Source organism: Hermetia illucens, chromosome 4 (genome assembly GCF_905115235.1).
Source record: "Hermetia illucens chromosome 4, iHerIll2.2.curated.20191125, whole genome shotgun sequence".
Lineage (NCBI taxonomy): Eukaryota > Metazoa > Arthropoda > Insecta > Diptera > Stratiomyidae > Hermetia > Hermetia illucens.
In genome coordinates, this window is record NC_051852.1 from 108496322 (window position 1) to 108509137 (window position 12816).

The window sequence follows — 12816 nt, forward strand, 5'->3', positions numbered from 1 at the left end:
TGGGAAGAATCAAAAAGAATGACGTGGCCTCCATGTGTCGTGGGGAAACACGACACCAGAAAATGAATCCAAAAGTGATCAAAGGTCTACCCAACTGCTTGTAGCAGAAAATTTTGCCTTTTTGCGGTGAGGATTTGTTAAGTCTGACAAGGATAAGCTTCGTCAGTTCACGCAAAAGATGATTGTCTGATACTTTTCGGATTTGTGGAGGACGTTTCCGTTTGAAAAAGTGTAACGTCATTAAAACAAAAACAACTGTTGTTTCATACTACTCTAACTTCATTGCTAATTAGGTATTATTCTCCTTTCCTCCGTCTCCTCCGTCCGCCTTGCTGACTTCTTCTGCTTCTCGTAGTTTAGCCTGAATTGCTGCCGTCAGGAAATTTGTTGCATCCCAATCCTCCTGATATTTTAACAATCTCCGAATACAATTTTCCGGTGATAGCATTTCACCTAGACTTTCCTTTAGATTTCTCCATCCGCGAGCATCCAATCGCAATTTGGACTCTCAGGTGAGGTGCCCAATTTAAACCTGTAGATGAAGTGGGGGTATCCTCCATGGACTGTTAGAAACTGGGTGAGATTATAACTGATCGCCCGTTGTTTCCCCTTTAGCGACTCGCCGATGGAAGGGATTAACTTATTTGTCCAATACCAATAGGAATAACGCTTAAATGATTTTCAAAAAGAGGATAGGGCACGTGATCTGCACAGATAAAATGCTTCTAAATTGTCCCATAACGATCCTATTGGCGCTCCCCGGAGGGTTTATGTACGCTTCCGAATAAAGTTCCCTAAAACATTCCATCTTGTTCCGGATGACTAGCTTGAGGTTCTTGCGGGCTTCCTTATCGGCGTGCTCCTTTTATCCCTGATTGGTCCTACGCCCTGCCCTCCGAGCTGCTCTTCTGGCCCGGTAGCAAGTCGTTCCAAGGCTGGCCATTTCTTTATTCAACCAGTAGTTCGGTCTTCTACTGAGGAATGTGCGTCTCCTAAGCGTCGATGCCTTGGTGTGCCATTGTATTATATGGAGGTCTTAGACTGATCTAGCCACATCTCCTCCATCCCTAACCGACAGACAGAAGACACGTGTACAAATTTGATAGCTGTCGAAATATTAGTTTGCGGGTTGGAACTTTTTGAGTGAAGCCACTCTTATTAGTTTGAAGAAAATTGGTAAAAAGGAATTTCGTGTGTTATCAACATTGCTTTTTAGCGAAAAAAATACTGTTAAAGCCAAGGATTGATTGGTAAACATTATCCAGACTTTGCACCAGGGAAACCACCATCAACATATATCTTTCGTAGCGATCTAGACGATGAGATCACCAGCATACTGAAGGAGCTTAATTGAGTTGCCGTTGGAAGTGTCCTTTGGGGTATCAGCTGTAAATAACAAGAAAATGGTAGCGAAACGTCGATGCCTTACGAGATGAGAAAGGACTAATGGTTGCCTTCCTTCCTTCCCATTGACTTGGGTCATGCATAATTGTGGGCTTTGAGAAAATGATTCGAACGAACGTCTTCAGGAGAACAGATGCTTTGCGGCAGGTTATAATTGCAACTGGCAGTTTTGGTATATCGCACAGAGATTTTATCTTTCTGCACGTATTTGAACTTGATGTCAGAAAAAATTTCATCCACAATCAGGCGGCCGTAGTATCGCTCATAAATTTCGTCGTCGTCGTCGAGTGGGGGGCCAAAAATTCTTCGTAGGACTCTTCTCTCGAACGCAACTAAGAATTCGCAATTTTTCTAGCTAAAAGCCCAGGTCTCTGAGGAATGCATGCAGACTAACAAGATCATTGTCTTGGATCGTTTTTGTTACCTGAAATAGGCTCTCTCGGCTGCCAACAACGTTGCGCAGATTTTGTGGTGGTAGCTGCTATCGGTTGTCATTTAGCATTACTCTGATCCTAGTCGGTGGCTATGCTTTATTTCTTGGTTTTTGATGGCTATAATAACCAAGTGTACTTTCAGGTCCCTATCCAGGTCCTCATTATGAATGAACCAGGGAGCGCCTACTATGCTTCTAACCACTTTATTTTGGAACGTTTGTCCGACCTTGAGGTTTGATTCTTTGGCACAGCTCCAGAGCTGACTGCCATATGTCCATATGGACCTTAAGATTAGCACCACCAACCCAATACATTTGTCTGTATCTGGTATTTAGCTCGTCCTTTTTTCTTAGGATCTTATCTATCTATGTACTGATAAAGGGGGTAAGTTGCTCTCGAAATATATATCTAGATTGAAAAATAAAAATTGTAGTTTGGAGGAATTCCTTCAATATTCTCCCTGAAATAAGTTCATAGTTCATAACTTAATTAGGAGGCACATTTGTTTTAATTTCTGTCCTCAGCTCATTTAGCTTTACACGACGCATCAGGTAATGGTACACTTCTCTGACTGGGGTTAAACATGTAGACGCTTGTGTATGTAGGGGCTGGAAACGAACCCATTCACCGTTTTCCTGTATAATGGGTGGGATTTGTTGTCTGAGTCGTTTTAGATCTTTCGCAGTCTTCCACAGTAAATAGCCTGTGTCTTTTGTTTTGTCAGATTTGAGGAATATCTGTTGGAGGACTCGTTTTAAAGGTTTTGTGTAAACACAAAACTTTATTAAAATCGGTTTACTGTCTGTTTGTCTGTTTCTCTGCCCGTCACGCGCATTTTTCTCGGAGACGATTGTAGCGATTGACACTAAATTTGGTAGAAAGCTAGGAACTGTAAACGCTCACGCATATAGTGAGTTATATCCTTTTACATGGAATTTGCCGGGGGTCCCCATACATGCAAAGAGGTGTGTTCATTTTTTTTCATCAAATATAGTCATGTGGGTTATCAAATTAAAGGTCTCGGTTCGTACTTTTTGAAGCCGTTCTTAGTTTTGACATTTATTGGAAAGGTGGGGAGCGCGGGGGGTTGAAAGTGATCATTTCTTTAACGGACCCCGGAACTACTTAATCGAAAAATCTGAAAACAGTCAAGGGGCTCTTACCGATACCTGTTCAAATTAAGTTAATAATAGTACATCACTATAATTTTTAGTAATTGGCAGGAAAACCCCCCTTAAGTTCCTATTAGAATCACGAAATTTTGTAGCAATGCAGGCTACAACATAGACCATGATCCTACCAGATTTGATGACTACTAACAAAGTTATAATAGGTCAAACTGTCGCTTCTATATATAATAAATTCAAGACTTTGAATGTATATTGACACTTGAAAGTGGATATTCTCACATAATATATGCATATTATTAGTATGTAGCACTAATAGGACAAATGCACACTCAAATTTCTTTATAAAAGAAATACACAAAACCTTTCATACCTGAAGCGTCTCGCTTCCGGTTTCCCGACTTGTTATATTTGCAAGGACTTTAGCTTGTTTGTCAGAAAGTCTAGGGTTTTCTTCCTTTCCGTTGTGGGGTTTCTTCGCCATAATTTGGGTGCTGTACGTTTGCCTGCAATTTGCTCATTAATCTCAACAGGACAGTCAGTATACATACAGTTCGTGATGAGTGTAAGTGCCTCTCCAAGCCGCCTCCTGTATCTTCATCGTTAGCAGATCATTCTCCTTATCGAGTTGATAAGCAGTGTTGATTTGATTATTTATACATACGTTTTCGTGGATGCGTTTTTTTTAATTCTGTCCACTTTGTCTTCCAATCAGCCTGGGAAGATAGTCTTTTCTTCTCACTTTTTCGCTGACCAGCATCATCACAGGCCAGTGATCGTACATTATATTTTCATTATTGACAACATGGATGTATTCGTCTGACATTCCCTTAGTTGTGAAAAAATTGATAACATCGGGTGTTTTCTTGCGTAAGTCGCCCATGTTGGCTTACCGTTGAAGTGGAAATTGCACTTTTATGCTCGTCCCGCTACAAATAATGCTCTGCCTCTAGTTGTTGTTAACCTAGATCCCCAGAATTCATCTTTTGCGTTAAAATCACTTCCTAAAATGAAGGAGCTTCTGATGAACTGGAAGAGTTGTGCGAAATCTTCTTTTTAAGGTTTTGTGTAAAACAAAGTTATGTTTAAGGGGGCTCCCCATACATGTGAATAGAGGGTGCAGAATTTTTTTTCATAAAATATAGCCATGTGAGCATCAAATGAAAGGTGACAATTAGTACTTTTCGAAACTGGTTCCATATTTGACATTGGGTGAAACATAGGGAGTGACGGCTCAAAATATGATCCCCAAAAAGTGTAACAGGTCTCGTTCTCAGAACCTACCCAACCGAAAAATCTGAAAAAAATCACAGTGATGCATCTCTACAAAATCTAGGCCTCAAAATACATCCGGTTCCCATATCTGCACAAATAAAATTAATAATAGTATATTTCCACATTTTAGAAATTTACCAACCTCCTTTATGTCAATCCCAGAAGTAAGAAAAGGCATGGGTGTAATAGATAACATAATGTACAATTTGGTCAAGTTTGAAGAAAATCCAACTATTACTAACAAAGTTATAAGGGGTGAAACTTTGCCATTTTTTGTGAATTTTGTGCATTCTACAACCTTTATGACGTCATCATCACATATCATTTCATCAATACCACAACGAAATGAGTACTTATGAATGGGGTTGCAAAAAATTATTTTGTTTTAGTTTTTCAGTCATTTGTATATGAATATCAATTACTCCAAACAGACATCTGTGTATGTAGTTATATTGTATATGCGTGCTAATGAAGTTTGCAGGTAGTGTGTAACTCAGTTAGATATATTTGTACATTAAACCAGCCATATTTAATATACGTACTATATATGTCCATATGTATGCTTTTGTGCCCGATCAGTTTATATACGTGCATATATATGTACAGTATTCGGAAATAGGCAATTTGTTTGTTTAGGGCGAGCATAATATCTATGGCCAGTCTTGTAGTTTCGAAAAATATGATGGAATATGTTGGATTTGTAGCTATGTACGAATAGAAAAATGTGCGTTGAAGTTTCTTACATAAGATAACACAAAACCTTTACACCCGAAGCACGAGCTTCCGGTATTCCGACTTGTTTAACACTAGATCGGGGCGGACAGTATATTGAGAAGATCTTCACATCTTCGTTAAATAGTTGTACACCAAGAGTCAGAAGCTGCATGTTTTTGTGGCGCAGTAGGGTTAGGAAATAAATAAATTTCGAATGTTGTTAATTCGACCGACAGATGCCACCACCGGTGTTCCCCGTGTCGGAGTAGGCCTTGACATCTGTTTAGAAGAAATTGTAAAAAAAATAATTGAAGTCTACAGTCAGTTCCCAACCGCTGACCGAGTCGGTCACTTTCATTTTCATTTCATTGGAATTAAATTTAAGTTGTTAATAAATAAATATAATAAAACATACAGTTAGTATAGTTATACAATAATTGGGGACTCCGAATAACTCGCAGCAAGGCCAGTTCGGACTGTTTTTTGTGTGCCGCTCGTTGCGAAGACAGCGAAAAGTGGTTAAACCGTGCGCCAGAAGGAGCCAGACGCAGCACCGCGAATGCGGTTTCGAATGAGCGGTCACAAGGAATTCTTTTCGTGGACCGCCGTCGTCGTGGTCGTGGCCGCCATGTAGTTGAATTCTGCGGAGGACGCTATCACTGCAAGCCGCCGCAGGCAAAACTCAAATAAGGCCACAACGAGGTATCATCCAACATTACCACCAGCAGCAACATAATCAACAAGCGCATCATCAACAACAACTTATATTATTAAATAGGGTTAAGTCATTATTCTTTTTGTAATTTTTTGTTAACATTAATAATCATTGTAGAGCCGCCGCAAGAGACGGCGACGACATTTTTTAAATTCGCCGTTGGCGTTCTCCTGGTCGAGTTTTATTTTGGGCTGCGCTTCAAGCGTCCGCTCCGGAGTGTGTCGGTGGTTTTTTTATTTCCCTGTAGTACGGGCATTTGGGGGGTACGGTCTGCCGTCTTCAAATTAGGATCTTTTAAATTTCGGTTTAGCCGCGTCATCGACTCAACTCACATCATTAAAGTTAGCTTTTGTCATGTCGCTAGACAACAAACACGCGGCACGCCCATCTGACCCTCAGGTGACCGCCCTCGCTGATGGGTACCTGAGTCAAATCAGGATTATAATTTCGGGCGAGTGCAATGCTGACCACAATGCCTCCTACTGTACTGTAGTGTACCGTAACGGCCTTGAATCAAGTGTTCTAACACACTTCAAGACCCTGGTCCAATATGGAATTTTGCCCAAACGATTATTATTATTATGATTCTATTTCGATCTTCATGTTAAGGATAAGTTTTGAATTTTGCTTAGGTCTTCATTATTATCGAACGTAAGCAGGAACGCATTTTTCTCGGAGATGGTTGTAGCGATTGACACCAAATTTGGTAAAAAGGTGGGAACTGTGTGTGTGGGAACGCTCACGCATATAGTGAGTTACATCCTCTTACGACGAATTTAAGGGGGGTCCCCATACATGCAAAAAGGGGGTGTAAATTTTTTTTCATCAAATATAGTCATGTGGGGTATCAAATTAAAGGTCTCGGTTAGTACTTTTCGAAGCCGGTATTAGTTTTGACTTTTGCTGGGAAGGTGGGGAGTGCGGGGGGTTGAAAGTGGTCATTTTTTTAACGAACCCATTCTCAGAAACTACCCAACCGAAAAATCTGGAAAAAATCAGAGGGCTGCCACTATATGGTGCCCAGGCTCCGAAATACCCTCCATATCGATACCTGTTCAAATAAAGTTAATAATAGTATATTACTATAATTTTTAGTAATTGACAGGAAAACCCCCTTAAGTTCACCCCACAATCACAAAATTTTGCAACAATGTAGGCTACAGTATAGATCATGATCCTGCCAAATTTGGTGAAAATCGCACTATTACTAACAAAGTTATACTAGGTTAAATCTGCGCTCCTCTGCAAATTCAAGACTATGAATGTCAATATCACTTGAAAGTGGCTATTTTCACATAATATATGCATATTTTACGTGCTACATGCTAATGGGACAAATGCACACCCAAAGCTCTTTATAAAAGAAATACACAAAACCTTTCATACCTGAAGCGTCTAGCTTCCGGTTTCCCGACTTGTTTTAATATATTCACGACGACTAGGATCTTAAAACCCTCTTCCTTTAGCTCTTCTACAAAAGTGTCTTTTTGGCACATTGGGTGCAGTCCTCTATGTAAATTTCTTTAGCTTGTTGAGCTTTTCGCTCAATTCCTCATTTTCCATTTCCAGAGGTGTTTTCGCTACATTACTTCTTGGTTTTATAGTTTTAGGTTTTCCTTCCTTTGGTGTTAGTAGTATTTTTTTTTAAATTGGGTTACAGTTTTGATCTATGATGGTGATCTTGTAACCTTCGAACTCCTACTAAAAGGGTCTATCAAATGCAATAAAAGGTTTTCCTCAACATCTGTAGAACCGACATCCTGAAAACGTGGATTTTCCAGTAAACTGGTCTGAAGTATATATTTTATTATTTTGTTTCATTGTATATGAGTCGGTATAATTTATACCTCTTGCCAGTTTCAGTGGTCGTTATATTAGAGTGTGCGCTGGGACGCCGCTCATTTTTGTTCACGGCACGTCGGTTATCTAATGGTTACCTAGGACTACCACTGGAAGTGTGAATCGGCTTGATCCAGACATGGACAAGGGTCACTGGCCTTGGCCGAGCGATCAGAAACTTTAATTAGTGCATCTGAACCTCTTCAACCCCCATAATACAATATATATCAATACCGTCAGCATAGGCCGGGTGGATTTGAAGAGGATGGTGCCTCTCGCATTAACTTCAGCAACGTGGCCCACTTTATGCGGTGCAGGTTAAAGAGGATGCATGACAGGGCATCTCCTTGCTTAGACCAATAGTCTCACTCCTCTATCTAGCAATCTTTCCAATTTGGCCGAGATACCGAATTCTCCCCTGGCCCTGTATAGCGTTACTCTGATTTTACTATCGGGCCTTGAAGTCGACGAAAAGATGATGCATCTGATTGCCATATTCTAACATTTTTCTTATCATCTGCAGCAGAGAGAAAATATGATCTGTTGCTGATTTGTATGAAGCCTCTTTGGTATATTGGTATTTGATATGCGGCTATCTGGACTAGTAACATAGTGGAGAATATTTTATAGATAATTGCGTGATATCCTGCTTTGTCCTTAAGCAAAAGTTGATGGGCCGCTTGGTGTGTTTAGCCACCTTAATATTTAACCAGTTCGGTTGGCGACTTATGATTTTTAAGCTGATGAATTGAGCACACTGTTTTTTCCATTCTAAATGATGCCAGCTTTTGTCCGTTCTCTACGGTTGGCGGGACCTCCAACTCGATGATATTTTGATTGTTAAGTGGCTCATCGAAGTATTCAACCCAACGGTCGAAAATCAGATTTCCCTCATCGGCATCGAGGTGTATATGGCTTCATCCTGCCGACATAACTGGCTAAGGATGCCATTATTCTACACGTCAGTACAAATTGAAATAAGGTTTACTTTTATGTAAATGACCCGTTCTTTGGCGTCTCCATATTTTGTTTAACCTGAACTCTGTATATTCTGATCATTTCCCTCCTTTCTAAGCTTATAAGGCTCACCCATTATTTCGTCAAATACAGTAAATTTCCCTTTCGTCCTGCAATGTCATCAGCTGTCTCAGAACAACCCGAGTGTCTTCAGTAACCTTCCCCTGCTTCGGTGTAAACTACCCCTATTTAAATTACAATTCCAGAAAATTTCCGGGAAAAATCTAGTGTTTGGTGAGATCCTGCTGGTTTCAGTTTAGCATTAAGTGAGCCGCAAAACTGCGACTTTGGCAGAAAACCAAATCAGCAAAAAAAATATTCACGAAAAAGAAGTCCTGCTAGAGTCCAAAATCTGGTAGCATATAAGGATATTGGCTAACTATAAATTTATCTACAATGACGGGAGAGTAAATGGTTAACAAGCAAACAAAGCCCATAGTCACCCGAACTTCCAACAAACCAAACCTTCCTGAAGGGGAGTTTTCCATGAATGTAAACCCGATTTCCTCTGCTTCCTCTAATCATAATGAGGAAGCTTCTTGGCTGAAAAGCTGTCGCTGCAGCCATAATCTAACACAATAAACTTCGCGTCTGCCCGAGTGAAATGAGGTTGACTTAATTGCGGTGCAAATGAAAATGTGCATATTCTCCAAACAACCATTACACGCTACAATTACCATCATTTTTCACCTATTGAACTACTGGATTAAAGCACTTAATTTTGGTGATTAATTCCCACAAAGCGGCTCAAAAGGCCGAAACAATAATGAGCACTGGCGAACATTATGCTGGAACGGTGTAGGAAACATCGGTGCGAGATGCGCTTGTTGCTTCTCAAAACAGTACCGTGGAGCCCCACAATGAGGCCACGTTGGGGCCCCGTTTGGTTTCTGAGCCACGCTGAACCGCCGCACATTGGCTTGGCGGCAATTCAGTTTTCGTCTAACGTTCGCCCCATTCGCTACGCCATGGAGTAAACAATACTTTACTTATCCGTGCCTCCAAGAAAAGATTGCCGAAGTCATATCGTCAAGTGCTTGAGGAAACGCTCAATTTGTGAGATTAGTGAACAATTGAACCAAATTTACAATCAATCGAATATCGAAATTGAAACCAAAACGCGGATTCGTGTGAACTTTTCGAGGTATTGCATGCAAGTCGTGATTGCTTTTAGAAAGGTAACGTTCGGATAGCTCCCGGGCTCCGTGCTGGATGGTTGCAACCTAAGTGCAGTGCAGTGCATTTGGAGTGAATGGAAGTGAGACCAACCTACTAAGTGCAGTTCTGCTGGCTTGACATTTTGCTGCTGTGCCTACTTATCCATGTTGAGACTGCAATAATGTGGTATTTAAACATTGTGCAATAAAGGTGTGGATTAAGATTGCAGATACTCCCAGGATAAAAGTGAGTTTAAGCAAGGATATCTTATGTTTGATCAATTAGTGCTGTTTTTTGGATTGCGAAATATTTCACTATAATCTGAATTTTATCTGGCAACCTAACGGTTAAATTTGATCAGACGTCCTATAGGGATTTAATTGCGCCCCGTATATGGTAGGACAATTGGAGCGTATAAACTGTTTGATACAATACATAATTTCACACATCATACACACAGACTGGCACGCCAATTAATTTGAAATATTGCATAGGAAACGCATACCAGACACATTTACAGTACAAATCCAAAGAATAAATTTTGCACCAATTTGGAATAAACTTTGCATGCGCTACATTCCTCTGTGCAGAGTTTTTAATGTAGCGGATATGTTTCTGATGTGTGGCTTTTAGTTTAAATGCAAAATGATTCCGAAATTCCAAATATGAATTATTCTTTTTCTTAGCAACCGTGTCAGGCATAAGGGGTATGGTGAAAAGCAATAAATATTTAACTCAATCATATTTTTTGGTGAGATACCCAACAAAGTTTTCAATTCCATTCTTGATGGAAAACAGTGATCTGAGAGCTGAACACGCTCTATTGATAACCATTTATTCTGTCAGGGAACCCACCGTGACGAACTGTTTATTATAACATTCATATAGGGTGAACTAGATGAAGCTCGGTTCATATAAAAAATTAAAATTCATTCATCAGAAAAAATAAATTCTTTTCCTGGCAACAAAAACTTGGTTGATTCATATAGTTTTTATGCCAAACTAAAATTAAATTAGCGTTTATGATAACCCCGCAGGTTCAGAAGTTTGATTTTCAAAATCACTTCCCCCGCAATAAATTGGTATACATAAGTGGATTGCAACCAGGAGAAATCAACAAGGATCTCATTTCCCTAGTCCTGTACGGTAAAGTACGGTTCATCAAAGAAAGGATTAGTGTTCAGTGTCTGACGGCACTGAAACAGGATGATCAAATGAAATCAGTTATCGTTCAGGTCTTCCAGTCAGAGTAGAGGTTGTAACAGGAAATACTTAGCTCTCCTGAATGATCATCAACTAACCATTGAATCTTGCAAAAAAATTCGACTTCAGGTCTTCCAAAACTACTCAACTTTCAATGGTAATGGGTTGGTTCCGCTTGAGGGTAAAATTACCTACCTGACGTAATTGGGGTGACGAAAGAATTCGAGAATTTTGTGGCTTAAAGAGTTTCACTTCAACTCACAGTCCATTTATAAATCTTGCATTTTTCTTATTTCGCAATTCACTCTAGACAGAACTTGCAATAATCCCAATGTAAAAATTTAAAAGAATGGTTCTTTCATATATTGTTTTCTGGAGTGGTTCCCCTTATTTGGAAGGTAAATATAAATGCCAGGAAATCTTTCATATTAAAGATAGTTTCAAGATATTTATACCTTTGTGAATACATCCTATATTTTAATCTTAGTCGTAACAGATTTCAGTCCAGAATTTGCTCCTGCCGCCGTTGAAGATCTGTAGCCCATTTTGAACCTTGGCCTTCAGGATGTTTTTCTTCCAGTCATCTCTACCCATCGATCGCGTCCTCCAATTTCGAAATCTGAACAGTGATGCCTTGCCTTCGCCAGCAGAATCTACCCAGTGCTTTCAAAGTTTTTCCACCGGCCTTCGTCCGAATACTCTTTGAGGTATCCGAGTGTCGTTCATACGTTGATCGTCGAACATTACTTTCTACAGTAGATTTCGGTAAATACCTACCAATATGCCTGCTTGAAGTCAACGAATATTTGATGGACGTCGATGTTGAATTTCCAACATTATTTTAACACCTGTTTGACCATAAGTAACTGGTTAATCGCTCATCTTCCAGTCCGAAAACCTACTTGGTATTCACCAATAGTCATGTCGGTGTACAGTCTAATTCTGCGTGAAAATTTTATAGGGCGTACACAGTTGTAAGTTGCACTTCAGCTTGTCACCTTTTTTTGCGGATAGGGCATTTCAAACTTTTTCACTATTCTTGTGGAGTCTATTCTTGGTTGCAGATGAAGAGAACCAAAGTGTAGATAGCTTTCATAATCCATGGATCGCCTGGTGTGATGGGTTCAGGGGAGATGTCATCTTTACCGGACAACTTATTGATTTTGGGCATTTGATTGGGTACTCTATTTCTTCTGATTATGCTCTGCCATAATTCTTGTAGACTCTGGTGATTGACTTGAATGCAAAGGGTTGAGTAGGTTGCCCAGTAACCGCTCGAGAAACCTAACTAGCGCTGTGGTGCGCCGTTTTGATGCCAAAAACCATGACTTCTATGGTAAAAGCAAGGGGGCGGAATCTATTCCGCTCAAGGCTCGTAATATTGACGACGGGAAGAGCTTTCCCATACTGCAGAACTAGAACTACTACTACTACTAGAAATCTCTCTGAGGTCTTCAAAGAATGGTTTACCTAGTGTCCGTAGCCTGGCTGGCTGGGCAACCGTCATAGAGGTGCCTAAGGGTTTCCCGTTCTTCTCCGCAGCTTCGGCAGTGCGAATTATAGAATATATCGAGTATGGCCTCCATATAGGCCAGTGGCCTCTCCAGACCGTAATCTTGTTTGCATTTGGACGCGTCTGGCACAAGAGCACTCGGTCGCTGTGACTCAGAATGGTTATGCTACGCTTGGGGTCAGGCTTCCAGTATCGCCAGTGCTGATAAATCCTGAAAGACGATAGGCGGGGTTGAAGAATTCTTGGAAATAAAAGGCCCATCTCTTACGTGTTTCACTTTCGCACCCATTCATTACCCCGTTTTGTACTGGTAGGTGGGTGGGTGGTTTTGGAATAATTCACGCATCAGGCTCTGCTTTTGTTGTTGCTCACAGCGTTGTCTGTATGTGGATGTATTTTCGTTTCTTTTGCTTTAAT

At 40.4% G+C, this 12816-nt stretch overlaps 1 protein-coding gene across 1 annotated transcript in view; it reads left to right on the top strand.

Moving 5' to 3' along the window:
* The first annotated feature begins 9439 nt into the window (after positions 1–9439).
* The window catches only part of LOC119653795 (rhotekin-like), a 195528-nt gene continuing 192151 nt past the window's right edge, over positions 9440–12816 (top strand). Inside the window, exon 1 of the mRNA XM_038058806.1 lies at positions 9440–9929. The gene's annotated coding sequence lies outside the window, so the exon portion shown is untranslated. The remainder of the gene's footprint in view (positions 9930–12816) is intronic.